Source organism: Culex pipiens, chromosome 3, assembly GCF_016801865.2.
Source record: "Culex pipiens pallens isolate TS chromosome 3, TS_CPP_V2, whole genome shotgun sequence".
Classification (NCBI taxonomy): Eukaryota; Metazoa; Arthropoda; class Insecta; order Diptera; family Culicidae; genus Culex; species Culex pipiens.
This window is the reverse complement of record NC_068939.1, coordinates 102,320,890-102,334,082: the sequence shown is the minus strand read 5'-3', so window position 1 is coordinate 102,334,082 and position 13,193 is coordinate 102,320,890.

The following is a 13,193-nucleotide window of genomic DNA, read 5'->3' as shown; positions in this document are numbered from 1 at the left end:
ATTGATAGATTGATTAAAATATTTTCAATTGAAAAGCATCTATTTCTATCGTACACCGAATGTTGACTTATCAGCATTTTCATTTTAAAAAACCATACATTTCATGAACTGACTATTCTTTTGCCCATTTAAAACTTTTTTTGCGCGTTACATAGAAATGTCATCTAAGGGCTTTTGTTAATTTGATTCGGTTAACCGCGGTGGATTTTCTTGAAATAATTCGAACTGTCAAAAATCCACCAAAGGATCTACCGGTGGATACTTTTCTACCACAATTTTTTGTGTGATCAATGTGGTAGATGCTTTGGTGGATTTTTGACAGTTCGAATTATTTCAAGAAAATCCACCGCGGTTAACCAAATCAAATTAACAAAAGCCCTCTAGATTGAACCAGTGCTTCCCATGAAATTAAAATGCGTGCCACAAATTGAAAAACAAACTTTTTTGCTCTTTGAAGTGAATGAATTAGTACAAATTTGAATTTTTGCCAGCCATTTCTTTCGATTCTGACACCTTATTGCGTGCGACCTATGGAATGTAAACTTTCTTCAAAGTTGAGTAAAATTTACCGTTGAATTCGACGTGCTCCTCTTTGGGGAACTGGGAAAGATTTATTTACTTTCTTTGCGTAACGGGACAACGACAGGAGCAGATCTTAGAAAAAATCTCCCCTCTCATTTAATGACTTTTTTTTTTGTTCATAACTTATTTTTATTAGGTCCTTTTAGGTGCTGTAACCAGGTTAGGACCGAGGATCAAAAGTACAAAAAATAATAAAAGAAAAATAAAAAAACCGGAACTGATCTAGATTATCATTTTCTCGTGCCATGTGTCAGCAAGTGTGCGATCACGTCAATCTGTTCCTCGGGTGTCTTGCACTGCCTCAAGCGACCTCTGTATTCTCTGTAAATGGACCACAGCTCCGACTCGCTGTACAGCTTCGGTTCGCCTTGATCCGCCTTCGGGGTTGCACCGGCGCCGGCGCCAGTATTATCTGGACTTCTTCCTGCGGGACGAGGATGTTTTTCTTCCGTCCCGACGGACGGCACCGCTCCAGGTAGCGGAGGAAAATCCGCCGCGGTCAACGTGGCTCCTGCCGGAGTCTGTTTGTCCTTCTTCCATGCTGGCGGCTTCGGCTTGGACGCCTGCTGCCTCGACTGGATGAACTGCGCACGTTTGGGACAGCTGCGGTCCAGACCCTCGTGAGATCCAGAGCAGTTGCCACACTTCTTGGCTTGGTTTTCTTCTGCTTTGCACTTTTCTGTGCTGTGGGCACCCCCACAGCTGCTGCACCTAGGCTTGAGATGGCAGTTACTGGTTCCGTGACCGAACTGCAAGCAGTTCTTGCACTGGGTCACGTGCGGTTCCTTGTTCCGGTAGGCCACCCACCGGACGACGACTGGTCCCACTTTCTTCACCTTCATACTCAACTCCTTGAGACTGGTGTGTCCCTTGGGGAAGAGCACGATGAAAGGCGTCTCATCGATGGCGGGGAGTTGTTGCTTCCGCTTGATGGCGTGTACTGCCAAGGCGTCCAGTTGATGTTCCGTCTTGAGCAGCTCCTTGATGTAATCTGGTTCCACTTTCGGGAGACCTCGCAACACTACCCGGTGCGGTCTCGCACTGCGCTTTCCGTGCGTGTAGAACTGCACCTTGTTCTTCATCAGGTGGGCTTGCACCGTGTCAAAGTCGTCGCTCGAGAAGCACGTAATTTTGGTGCCGTACCGCGTCAGTTTGTGTTCCGGCTGGACATCACATGTCGACATCACCTTCGCAAGGCGGGCGAAACTCGTTTCTTTCACCACCAGCGGCGGCTGCTTCTTCTCCCCGGCCGACTTGCCGGGTGCTGGTACCACGGGGGTGGTTTTTTCTGCTGCTGGGTTCGCATTGTTGTTGTTGTTGCTCTTCTCCGCTAGCGGGCTGAACTTGTTGTTGCTGAGCAGTTTCTCCACTTCTGGCCATTGCCGTCGTTGATCTCCTCCTTAGCCTTCCTGCGGCGAACCTTGATCACAGGATGAAATTCGCCCCCGTCCTCTCCTCCTCCTTCGGAGTCTTCCACCTCCATGCCCGTCGCCGCCTGCGTTTTGGGTTGGAACCCGTCCGGATTCTCCCACACACTTTTCCTCAAGGCCGCGTTCCAGTAGTACAGCCTTCCATCCTCAGCCCTATGCTCTGTCTACTCACTCTCCGCCGTTGCGTCCGCCGCCATGGCCGTCGGCAAAAGTAAAAAAAAAACACCGTCAAAAACGCGCTCAAAAGACACACGTCTGCTCTGAGCAAGCTGTCAAACTGGAATGGCATTAAATGACTTGCAGGCATTTTAGGATTTTTTTTAGATTGAAGTAAGAAAACGGATTTAAATCGTATTGCATTTTTCACATCCAAATGAAAATTAAAAATCTTTCATATAAAAAACACATTAGAAATTGAAAAAGTGAACTTTTTTTGACTCATCTTTGATTTGCCAACAATTTCAAGTAATTTGTATCCGTAAAATCTGCGAGGAAAACTAAACAATATTTCAACCAAAGAAAAAGTCATCCGCATGCTTGAGCACTGAGTTGAAAAACATCATCAAGAAAATTTGAATTGTCGAAAACGAAAAAAAAAAAACGAAACTATTGGCACTACGCCCCCCGGGGCATGGCCTTCCTCTAACGTGGGATTTCTGCTCCAGCGCCTCTGACGAGACAGGAGAAACCGGGACCGACGTTTTACTTCACCATCCGATAGAAGCTCAGTGGATAAGGCGGGAATTGTCAAGCTATCTGAATCACAGATTGCTTGATATTTGTTTTTGAACACGAATTTTCTTGCAAAAAACAGAAGAAGAATACAAACGTAAACACTCAAAAAGAAGACTCTATCCAGCCGTCCCGTCCCAGTTCGTTACTTTAAAAAAAACCCCAAAGTTTGTTTGTAAACATAAATCATTATGACGTTTCTAGAAGTGTTGCCATGATTTTAGGATTTTTTTCTCCAAATGGGTGCGTGATGGTGCGCGAGGGTGCTGGAGGTGTGCGCGACTGTTTCAACTCAGTGCATGCACCGCTTGCTGAGTGTCCAACTCCTGATGAAACCTAAATATTCGACGCGAACATGAAGACAACAAAGAAGATGAAGAACGCATTTGCCGTCAAAACTTGAAAATAAACAAACCGCGTGGTAAACAAAGGTATAATTTCATAATGTTGAAATGATTTCCATGAAAAAAAAAAACGACACGGGATGGATTTCCAAACACCAGTTCGCGAAGGACCCTACCAGTGGTGTCACGGTTCGCTCACTCGAATCGTGGTTCAAACGATACGTCATGACGCTCAAGTGTGGTTCGCTCATGATTGCGAACCAAGCACGAGCGAACCACGATCCGAACACCCGCCGTGGTTCGCATGAACCCTTGCTCTCTCATCGCGAATGAGAGTGAGAGGGACCATCAATGAGCGGTTCGCAAGAAGAACTAAAAACAGCACTCAGAGAAAAACATTTCATGATTTTGACAACAGAAGGCTACGGCAGACGGCCTTGACTATGGAGGGCTACAGAGCATGGCTGCAACAACTCATTGGGATGGCCTGGGTCTTCCAATGACTCCGTGGATATATTATCGGTGGGTTCACCGCCGTAACAAGCAAGAGGACTACGGTTTATGACTGCAGATCATACCCGCATAGCTCCAGTGAGTATGGTACACTTTTTATATTATGTTGTTATGTTCTGGGTCAACAGAGGACTCCCTGGTTCCTTGGGGACCTTCCACAAACGTGGACACTTTTTTGGAAATCTCTACCGCCCCCCTCCCCCCCCATCGTAGACAATTTCCATTCAAATTAAATCTTTTTTCTATAGAACGTGGTTAATCGCCATAGCACTGCCCCCCTCCCCCTCACCCTAAGGTGTCCACGTAGTTTATGGATGGTCCCTTGATAACTTTATCGTTAACAAATTTAAACAATTTTGTGGGAGTGAAGAATAAAAACAAATAAGTTTTTCTATCAGTGCCTACATTCTCCGTTGGCGAACCGTTCGCTGAACGCTCTCTTTACTCCGTTCAGAGCGGAGCGGCGAGCGAGCAGAGAAATGATGATCGAAATTTTGGTTCGCGAACCGTTCAAACCCGCCGCTCTAAGCGTTCGATAAGCGCGCACCCGATAGGTTCGTCGATTGAGTGGTTGTGATACGCTCATAAGCGAACCGTGACACCACTGGACCCTACCCGCCAGAGACTATGGATAAATGCCCCGCGAAGTAGCGATGAAGACGGTTTTGCAAGTTCAAAGTTCAGATTTATTTGGACCACTTCGCGATGAACTTCTTGTGAGTCCAAAAAAGGTCGGATCCTACACAAGCACGCGATTCCTTCGATTCCCTGTGCGAGTCGACAGCGGGAGTGGGCCAATCCTCGGAGAATGTGCTCGGAAAGACCAGCTCCGCCACAATCACCGCCCAAGTAACCAATCAGCACTAAAAGTAGTAATTGTCTAGCACTAACAGCGCTTTACGTGCAGTGAATAACAGCTGAATTGTTTCGGAAATTGCTGGAAATGCGCTTTTACAGCTGATTTCCAGCTGAGTTTGGACTTTATATTTCTGTTTTAGTGCTGGGCCCCTACTGTTGTTGATCCGGCCCTGCAAAACGTCAAAAAAATTGAGATGCAAAAATGTTGTTATCTCTTTCTCTCTCCTCCTCCTACCCCAGTTCTATTTTCGGTTTGTTTACATCTTCTTTACCGACACAGCTGATGGGAGGAAACGGCTGAGAGGAGGAACAATTTATTTGATGAAATGCTCGGTGTTGGGGACTTGATGCCAGGAACGTGTTGTTGATGTTTACTTTGGTCGAATCATGCACCTTTGCCGTCACGCATAAATATGTGGTGGCATCCGGGCGCAGCTTCAGTAGTATTTAAATGTTCCCTTTTCTTGCTGGAAGGTTCATCTCATTTTTGCTCGAGCTAATTTATCATCAATAAAAATCCAAATGATGGTCTTGCCAAGACCGTCTTGAACAGATTTATTTAATTTGTCCGGAGAACCGTAACAAAAATGTTGATTGTATCAAATTCACTCATCGGGACATTGTGGTTCCCACGGCCATTTGCGTTGGATACCAATCTGGCCCAAAGAACGCCAACTTCCATCCTTCTAGAAATCTGTCAAGCAGAAGTTTTTGTACCAAAAAATGTTCAGTTACTCCGCAATTTAACAGCAACAGCATAAACATGTTTTTTTTATCAGATAAAATAAGAAATCTTAACTGCGACCGAAAGCCGTCTAATTTTTTCTAAGCTCAGCTGGTTTGTTTCGGTGAAGGATGAGCGAGACAGAAATATTTTGTTTTGGTTTTCATCAATCTTTCTCTTTCACTCCTCAACTGTGTTGCCAGTAAAATGGGAAAAAATTAAGCAGTGTTGCTAGTATCTGCACGAAATCAGCTGCATTTCAGCTATTGCTAGAGCAGTTGCTTTAGAGCTGATTTGCTCTCACGTTAGCTGTTTTACAGCAGATTAGCTGTTGAATGCTGGTTTACAGCCTATTAATGATTTCTGTTAGTGCTGAATGGTTACTTGGGCGGAATCACGGATGTTCCTGCACTTGGTCGGTTACTCCCTGCCGGAGATTGCAGCGAGTTGTTCGGAAGGATCAACAGCGGGACTTGGCCAGTCCCCGGTCCAGTACTACCCAGCAAATCTTACCGGTCAATCGACAGCAACAGTTTTCATCTTTTTTCGTAGCAGATTTGCACACACAAAAAGTGATGTTTCTTGAAGATTTGGTGTAAACAAACAGACAACACCAATACTGCTACACTCACAGAGCCCACGCAGTAGTATTAGTGAAGAGCCCACGATAAACAACGTGGGCTCTTCACTAATACTACTACGTGGGCTCTTCGAGGTTTTGGTGACTGTCAAACGTTCTAGCCATTTACAGTGGTGCCAGAGGGTTGGTTCTGTCGGAACAGCAATTCAGTGAGTGGTATTTTCCGGTTGACCAGCAAATAGAAAGTGGTCTTCTCTGCAGATGTGAGTATTCTGCTCCTGATGTTGCGCCAGACTAACCTCCACGCTACAGCCGGGTGCTCGTTCATGATCTTTGGCGGGGTTAGTGTTCTCCTGAAGTACCCGTGGTGTTCTGTTGCCGTTGGTTGTCCAATCAACCGTTGCGGTAGGTATGGCAGTTCTCGAGCTATGGCTTTTAGACACGGGTACAGCGCCGGAATCCCACTAATGTTTGGTGGGTTATCCAGCTAACTAACGAAGGAAGCTGCGAATGGCGTTTCGCAAGATCCTCTGATAAAGCGGTTAAGAATCAAAGCTTTGCTTTTCATCTTTGGCACGTGCAGGTTTAGTCCTCCATCTGCTACCGGGAGCGCTAGCTGGTCGGATATCTTCCCCAGATAAACTAGCCAATCTGGGACGTGACTTTGGCTATGCAAGCGTTCGGCATGCTAAGCACTTATGCCATATACCACAACTTAGATGTCACAAACGAATTCAAAAGAGTGACCTTTTGATGGATGGAGAGGTCACGTGGCTTGAAGAGCCACATGAGGTAGGACGTCTTCCGGATGGTTTCTCTCCAATTCTCCTCAATCGTTCGTTTCAGTGAATTTAAGTAGATAACATACAAGATCTTCACAGAGTCGCAAACCGTCGTCCAGCCCGCTCCTGTTGAGTTCTCTCGCTGCGGTCCAATGTTCAATGCAGTTGTTTTCGCTAGATTCAGCCTGGCCCCCGAGCACAGCCCGAAGTCGTCGAAAGCCCGCTTGACATCAGCCAGCTTCGTTTCGTCCACCAAAATGATGGAAATGTCATCCGCGTAGGCAACCACTAGCTCTTTGGGATGGTTACAAATAGCAAGAAGTTTCTCGAGGAGAGGATGAAGGAAAACGACAAAGAGCAGCATGCTAAGAGGATCACCTTGGCGCACAGACCTCTGAATGGGAAATTGAGCGGAGAGCTTCCCATTGATGATTATCCGTGATCGGGCGGAGCACATCAGCCTACCAATCAAAGCCACCAGATTTTCGCTGATGCGCATGCTGCGCAACACGCTTAGCAGGTACCCACGGTCAACCCGGTCGAACGCATGTTCAGATCGAACGAGATTAGCTTCCCAGTTTTTCGCTTGCAGTTCAACTCCACAACCCTGTCCTTTATCGAGGTGAACGGACACTAGAGCTGCGGTATTTTTTTACTACCTAAGCTCAGAGTTATTTCAAACAAAATTCACAGTCTTTTTAAAGACTACCTGAGTTATTTTCCAAAATTTTAAATAGTCTTTTCAAGACTAACCCCACCTGAAATTTTGTTGTATTTTACAAACGAAGCCATCTTTTTAAGAGAACTTTGCTTGAGAACTTTGGTAAACGCAAATCTTCTGAAGATTTGGTCGTTACGTCGGTGAAGCGTTGAAACGCTAAATCGGCTAACGGAAACAGAAAAAGAAACAGCCTCTTCAGGTTTCTGATTTGGTCTGATTCTGATTCTGAAAGTGAGGTCAATCCTCCAATTCCATTGGCAAACAGTTTCGGTGTTTTATCCGAAACAGTTGACAAGGATCCTTCTCCTCGTACTGAGCCTTCTGCCGTCGAGAAACGAGTAAAGGCTCTGGCAATTGTAGTGACTTCCGTCTCCGATTTGGCCAGCTTTCGAACGCAACTGAAGAATTGCAAGGAAACTTGCAATTTGAAGGTTTCGTTCCAGCTTGGTCGAAGAGGAGAATGTCGCTTGTTGACGGAATCTTTACAAGATCACCAAACTTTTGTTGGTTATTTGAAAAACCACAAACACACTTTCTACACGTATGAGACCAAGAATGCTCGTCCATTCAAGGCGGTCCTGAAAGGTCTCTCGAACGACATGTCGGTTGATGAGATCAAAAACGAACTTAAGGTGTTGCTTGGCTTTGCCCCATCCCAAGTAATACCAATGAAGAAAAAATCAAACGGGAATATTTCTCGCTTTGGTTTGACTTCACAATTTCATCTGGTTCATTTCAACAGAAATGAAATCAACAATTTGAAACTTTTGGACAAAGTTCAGTTTTTGTTCCATACACGGAAAAAATGGGAGCATTTTAAGAAACATGGCGGTAATGGCCAGAATCTGACCCAGTGCCGGCGTTGCCAGGCATTCAGTCACGGTACTGATCATTGCGCCATGGTTCCAAAATGCATGGTTTGCGGGGACTCTTCTCACGACAAGGACAATTCCAGAGTTTTTTTTGAAAAGGTCCTATAAGCTATTGTCTTTCATATGTTTATAGGACCTAATCAAAAAAATGTCGAGAATTGTCCCGTGAAAGAAGTCACCCAATTTAAATGTGCAAATTGTGATGGAAATCACAAACCAAATTTCTGGGATTGCCCCATCAGAAAAAAGGTTTTGGATTCTCGTGCTAAGCATCAGCCGAAATCTAAACCGAAATTTTCTCAAAGTCAGGTTGTACCTGCATCTTTAAATCAAACGTTCGTGCTGTCTCACTCGAACAATGCAAGAAATACCCCTACCGTGGAAAAGTTAGATAACAACAATGGTATTTCTTATGCCAACGTCGTTTCGGGTTCGAGTTCATCCACGAATTTTAAATCCTCTACCAATCTTCCTGAAATTGGGCAGGTACCTCAAATTTGTTTTGAAAATGTTTCTGCTGGCAACAGGGTTGCGAATGAGCGAGCGAGCCAGAAGCCGTGCTCGCTCATTCATGAGCATGAGGACTTAACAGGTAGCTCGTGCTCGCTCATGCTCATCGCATGCGCTCGCGCTCAATGAGCGCTCATCAGCAAAGCAGGTAGATTTTTAGTATTGTTGATGAATCTGGCATAGGCCAACTGTATTGTCACTTTTGAAGATAATTTCATCGCGGAAAAGGGACATGAACTCATCAAAGTTGCATTGTTAATTTCATTTTGTTTAACCGCGGTAAATTTTGATGAAATTATTCGTTGGCGTCGAACTGTCAAAAGTTGATCGCGGTGAATTGTGGGGGATACTTTTCTACCACAGTTTTTTGTGTGATCAATGTGGTAAATGCTTTTGTGGATTTTTGACAATTCGAAATATTTCAAGAAAATTTACCGCGGTTAACCAAAATCAAATTAACAATGAAACTCTAATGTTGTCAGCTTATTATTTTTTCAGAGTTTGATAAATACTAGTTTTTTTTCGCAATTAAGATGTCTTAATTTGCTTAGAATCCCAGACATTCTTTTTAGCTTATTTAACACTCAAATTTGGGGTAAACTGTCAAGGAACAGAATAGGTCTTGAATAAGCTGTTAACAGGATAACACTCGATTTTTTTTATATTAAAACATGTTTTTACTTGTGAGAGCTCGCTCATTTCTCATTTTTTTATTTGGATCGATTCCAGCATATAAATCTGATAATTGATGTGAAAATTATCTAAAACACAGATTTGACATTTATTATGCAAAATTATTTACAAATAATTCAAACATGACGTATCGTATTATCAAGAAAACAGCTATATTGAATAGTTTTCTCTATTATCAACTTAATTTTTTATTAATCGAATTATTTCTGAACAGTAAAATAAATAGTGTACATTTGTAAGGTTTAATTTTGTAAGGTTGAAAAAACATGTACAGAAGTAAAACTACGCATTTTTCTGACATAAAATATGTACCCCTTTCCAGATGTAATATTCTATGATTTTTTTTACTGTGTACAGATCTTAATTTAACACCTTAACTCTGACTCCAAAACAAGCTTCAAAACAAAAATTATGAAAAATATCTTCATCCAATATTATTATTATTATGATAAGCCTATTCAAGCCTCCATAAAAAAAACAACCTCGAAGCTCTGTTGAAAAAGAAAGGTTATAATCGTTTACCCGTTACAGGTAAAACAATACCGCTCATTTTGCTCAATGAGTAAAAATGAGCGCGAGCGCGAGCAATGAGCATTTTTGCTCATAAAATAAATGAGCAAACACGAGCACGAGCAAACGTGAGCTAGCTCGCGTCGCGCTCCTCCTCACGAATGAGCAAAAAATGCTCGCTCATGAGCGGATGAGCGCTCAAAATCGCAACACTGGGTTGAACTGACAATTATTTTAGCTTCAAAAGATTTTGGAAAAAAAATAGAAGGTTTTTTAATTACGGCTATACATTGTGTACACAGCAAAAAAAAGTAGTAATCCAGCTGCGTGTAAAAGGCCTGGGTGTAAAATAAATATTGCATTATTTTATGCAATTGAAGAGAACATACAAGTGTTTTGATTCCCCAAACAGACCGAAAGCCAAAACCTAACCTAAAAATTGTACATGCAGTGTGTAATATTAATTGTCTATTGTGACGAAGGTGATGTGCATACTTTTGCATGCGATTTTACTATCGGATTTTTTGCTGTGTATATTAAATCAAATCAGTTTGCTTTATTAAACTTGTTGCCTTTGTAACAAGATTTATAAAGCTTGAACAAATGTCATGTCTTATAGTTGTGTAAACTTGTGTAAGCTTAGTCTCTAATATCAGTGGGATTTCTTTCATTTTTATTCCTTTAGCACAGAACGACAACATTTTTACTTTTCACTCCAAAATATATATTCTAAGATTTTGCTTAATCTTATTCTAACATTTCACTGTGCTTCAGAGTGCCCCGTGGCACGTCGGTAGAATTGCATCTCTCCACTCCCAATTGCAACTCTCAACTCCCAATTGCAACTCTCTCCTAATTTCAACTACCCTGATTCTAAATCTAACTTAGGCTTTTATACTCCGAAGCGTTTTTAGTCAAGACGCATGCGCAATATGTTTACCACGCTTCTCTACGGGAGTAGCTCAGCCACGTGCGTTTTGACTACACCGCGTTGATCTTGAAATCTTTCTGCTCGAAAATTCTCAGCAGGGATCCTGGCAGAGTTCATGACCCTTCTGTTTTCGCTTTGTGCTTTCCTTCCATCCTCCTACTGTGTTTATTTATGTCTTAACCTACGTGCTCCTAGAAATATGACACTTGACTCGTGTCAGCATGTGTTAATGAGTGCATCTGAAGATGTTGCACTTCGTCTGATTGTAAAGACCAATGTACTTCTGACAAATTCTTCCCTGTTGGTCGAACTAAAAATCTAATTTTATACTCTGATTAACTGAGGGTCGCTACATACCCTTACACTACCCAGCTAGATGTTTGTCTGCTAAGACAATCATCTACTGTAAGCCTAACGCTGGTTCTTGATAAGTGTTGATTATGTTTTTGAATATTTGAGTACTAAATATAATTGTTGTTCATGTTCTGTTGTCTTCTCTGCGTTGATATAATTGATAAAATAGCTGGCTTGATAATTCGTCGATGTTGTTCTCCACTTGACTTTTGGTTTGAAACTTGAAAACATTCAATAAACCACATAGATTGAGACATTTGACTTTGTTGCTTTGACTATAGTGGATCAATTCTGCCAAACATTATTTGATACATTTTCCTTCTTGTCCTTTCCTTGATGCTTTTTCTTATTGCATAGAGATCTGCGTCATTCCTTCTTTGTGTTCTGCAGTCGATAAAATTTTCGTGGACTTCAATCGAAACTTTTCATTCCATTCCATAAGATCTGAGTGTAGTGTACAGATCATGTTTCATTATTTTGCCATACTTTTTCCTTTCCATTAGATCCGAGAATTGTGACGAGAATCTCTTGCTTTAATTGTCAGTCTCTGATTCAATTTTTCCGGTTGAGAAGTTTCTGCTTCTGACTGAACAAACAGAAACTATTCCATGTAATATAATTTAGCATCATAATCATTCTTTGTATTGTATCATATATTTCACTCCATCGTTGTTATGTTCCACCGTTTTTTTAAACAACTCATCTCCTGTCTCAATTTCTGCAATTTATGAATGCAAAACTGTTCCAATAATTTGTTGATGCCAAATGTGCTGTTCTGAATGTTCTGGTTGATGTTGCTGCTGACGCTGTATCCGAATGTTAACGTTTGATGATATTTGTGTTCGTGTAGGTGAGATTTTACATATTTGTGTAGTGTCGTGTTACAGATTTGTCTTTTTTTTTTGAATAATTTCCTAAGTGACTATCAATTTAACAATTCTTTGTTTAAAGTTGATATTAATTATTGTAGCAAAGTATATTATAATTCTAATTTCCTAAGCTTATCCTGCATGCTCTGCTCATTGTTTTTTTTTCAGTTTAAAATTTAATCGGATGCTTTTTTTTACTCTAATAATTTCAAATCTACACTGGCATTGGCTAAAAAGTTTTTCAAAATATTAGTTTATATACTTACTCCGCATACTCTCATGTTTTTTTTTTTACTTCAAATCAACGATAATATTTGTGTTTAAGGTACGTTGTAAAGATTTTGTTTGCAAAATCGTCTTCCCCTCTCTTTTTCCAGGTATAATTAGGCTTGTTTGAATAAGGACCTAAAATTTTTCCTAAAATGAAACTAAATACATACTTTAATCATGTGATGTGGGATAATCTATTTATGTTTTCTCGACCCACACTGCATTTTTTCACACACAAACACATGTATTCTGGGCTGCAGTCCCTTGTCCAATCACGCATCAAAACATCATTTATCCATCTCAATTATACTGTGATATCATTTATTGTACTGATCAGTAGAGTGCACTCTTTTACTAAATAATCCCATTAAATATAATTATTGACGTCTTTAAACATATGTTATAATTATGTACCACGTGGATTTAATTTCAGTTCATGTTTTGACCTTGATAATCTTTCTTTTTCTGCACGTTGTTATTTATCATCTATATTCATCTTTTTTTTTTACCTTCCCAATATCTTAGTCATTTGTTTATAATAAAATGCTTGTTCATAAATAAAATCCTCGTTAATCATTAAATTTTCGCAATCTATTGTTGTGAATCTTTTCCAACTTGTTCCCATTCTTAATTACTGTAGTTTGTTCACTTGGTAAATCAACAACTTCATATGGACCTCGCCATAAACTTTGTAACTTCTTTCCTACACCTGTGGGAATGGTTTCTACAATAACCAAATCCCCCCACCAAGGTTGCCATTCTTTTGCATCTCTGTCGTAAATTTCCTTTCTTTTATGTTTTGAAGCAACTACGTTTTCTACAGCTTTGTCGTGGACATTTTTAAAATTTGCTTTCATTTCCTTTATGTAATCATCGTAATTTAACTCTCTTTCAGTAATGTTATAAACTGTATTTGGA